Raw genomic sequence first — 3,129 nt, forward strand, 5'->3', positions numbered from 1 at the left:
AGATCCTTGTTCTCGGGGCTATGTTTTGGTTTATATGTTTTGCTTAGATACTTTTATCTCCATTAAATAATACAGACTGTGATGACTCCTCTTATGGGAGAATTTTGGAGAATAGGTTTTGTATTTTGGTGTCCCTTTGGGTTTCCTTGGGGTTTTCCTTATTTTTATCATATGTATATATTGTTATGCTCGGACCGGTTATCTTCGCAGCCGGATCTTGAGTCTTGATATTCCTGTTTTTGACACTCCTTTGTATATATATGATCACGCGTTGGTTATCCTTGTTCGTTACGTTATCGATGTAGTGTTGCGCTTTAGAGTTGCGATTTTTTTGTTTACCCCTTTTTCTACAAAGGCTCATAGTTATAATTATTCATTCATACTACTACACGTACTAAATTTTTATTTTAGAGGTCGTAATACCTTACCATATCTGAATTATGACTTAAGCATAAGACTCTGTATGGTAGGGTGTTACATTATGGTATCAGAGCAGTTCGTTCCTGTAGAGCCTGAGGGATGGACTGACTATGCTTCTGTGCATTCTCTGTGAGTGTGTTATGTGCTATTAGTATATCTACTTGATATAATTGGCATAAACGTTCATGAGCATGCATTTGGGACTTTGAAGCACTAGACTTCCGATATTGAGACTGATCAACTTAATATCGATTGTTTGGTGTGTATAGGAACCAGATGGCGCCTCGTGGACGCGGTAGAGGTAGTGCGAGAGGTCGTATGAATGCTCGTGCATAGTGCGAGAGGTCGTACGAACGCTCGTGCGCCGGAAAACGACCCTAATGACCCGGTGAACTTTATGACTGCGTTGGAGAACATGGCTGCTGCTATGCAAGCCACTGCTGAGGCTCTTGGTCAACAGATGAACAACCATGGTAATGATGGAGGGGGAGTTCAGGGCCCGATGACACTGGCAAACTTTTTGAAGGTTAATCCACCTAAGTTCAAGGGAACTGCTAGCCCGACTGAGGCTAATACATGGTTTCAGGCTATAGAGCGAGCGTTGCAAGCGCAAGTGGTGCCTGAAGGACAGCGTGTCGAGTTTGCTACCTATATGCTTGTCGATGAAGCGTCGCATTAGTGGCAAGGTATCCGACGTCTTCTGCAGCAGGGTGATGACTATATCACTTGGAATGTTTTCCAAGAGGAGTTCTATAAGAAGTGCTTTCCGACTTCTGCTAGGACGGCCAATGAGCTTAAATTGTTACAGCTGAAGCAGGGTACTATGTCTATATCAGAGTATACTGACAAGTTTGAGGAGCTGTTCAGGTTCTCTCGTATGTGCCAAGGGACTCCGGTGGAATATGAGGAATGGAAGTGTGTTAAATATGAAGGAGGACTCCGGAGCGATATCTTCAGTTCAGATATTTTTAGTTCAGTGGGACCAATGGAGATCAGGACTTTCTCCGAGTTGGTAAACAAGTGTAGGGTTGCTGAAGAGTGTGTGAAGAGGGCAACCGTTGAGAAAGGGAGTCAAAAGGGATCATTCCCACAAAACCGAGGGAAGAGCTTTGCACCTAGAGGTCTGTCTTTCAAGAGGGGAAGCTCTTTTAGGAGGTCCAACAACAACAACAACTCCCAAGAAAAAAGGTATGGGAAGCAGCCTCAAAATGATCAAGCTTGTACTAGATGTGGGAGTCACCATCCGGGAGCACCATGCAAGGCCGGATGGGGTTTGTGCTACACTTGTGGAAAGGCGGGGCATAAAGCCGCAAATTGTCCTGAGAAGCAGAAACAAGGTGCTGGGAAAGCACAACAGACTGGTCGGGTGTTCACCACTTTAACTGTAGGAGTTGAGGGATCTGAGACACTCATTAGAGGTAACTGTGAACTGGCTGGTCAAACTTTAAATGCTTTATTTGATTTGGGAGCATCACATTCATTCATTGCATTTGAGAAAGCCCATGAGTTAGGACTGAAGATTGTAACTTTAGGTTATGATCTAAGAGTGTACAATGCTACCCATGAAGCCATGGTAACTAGGCTAGGATGCCCGGAAGTTTCCTTTAGGTTCAAGCAGCGCGATTTTGTTCATAATTTAGTCTGCTTGCCGATGATTGGTTTTGATCTTATCTTGGGATTGGACTGGTTATCAAAGAACCATGTTCTGCTAGATTGTTCTACAAAGTCGGTGTACTTTATACCGGAAGATACTGAAGGGCCGGTCGTGGTGAATAATTATTACTTGAATTCGATGATGGTGAACTGTTCCAGAACCGAATGTCAGGGTATCATGTTGTTAACCGCGGGCGTTTCGGGTGATGACCAAAGGTTGGAACAGATTCCGGTTGTGTGTGAGTTTCTGGAAGTGTTTCTTGATGATATTGATGAGTTTTCACCTAACCGAGAGGTTGAGTTTGCGATTGACTTGGTGCCCGGGGCGGGACCAATCTCAAGTGCTCCTTATAGGATGTCACCGTTAGAGATGAACGAGCTAAAGTCTCAGTTAGAGGATTTGTTGGGAAAGAATTTTATACGACCAAGTGTCTCTCCGTGGGGTGCTCCAGTGTTACTGGTGAAGAAGAAGGATGGGAGTATGCGGCTCTGTGTGGATTACAGGCAGTTGAACAAGGTTACAATAAAGAATAAGTACCCATTGCCGAGAATTGATGATCTCATGGATCAGTTACAAGGAGCTGGAGTTTTCTCCAAGATTAATTTGCGATCCGGTTATCACCAGATAAGGGTGAGGGGTGAGGATATCCCTAAGACCGCTTTCAGGACTCGTTATGGTCATTACGAGTACACTGTAATGTCTTTCGGGTTGACGAACGCTCCTGCAGTGTTTATGGACTACATGAATAGAGTTTTCCGTCCGTTTCTGGATAAATTCGTTGTTGTCTTCACTGATGACATACTGATTTATTCCAAGACTGAAGAAGAGCATACGGAACACTTGAGGACCGTGTTGCAGATTCTAAAAACGTTATGCAAAACTGTCTAAGTGCGAGTTTTGGAAGAGTGAGGTGAAGTTTTTGGGCCATGTGGTGAGTAAGAAGGGAATAGCCGTAGATCCAACTAAGGTGGAGGCTGTAATGGATTGGAAACAACCAACCACCGTAACAGAGATAAGGAGTTTTCTGGGTTTAGCTGGCTATTACCGAAGGTTTA

Source organism: Arachis duranensis, chromosome 7 (genome assembly GCF_000817695.3).
Source record: "Arachis duranensis cultivar V14167 chromosome 7, aradu.V14167.gnm2.J7QH, whole genome shotgun sequence".
NCBI classification, from domain to species: domain Eukaryota; kingdom Viridiplantae; phylum Streptophyta; class Magnoliopsida; order Fabales; family Fabaceae; genus Arachis; species Arachis duranensis.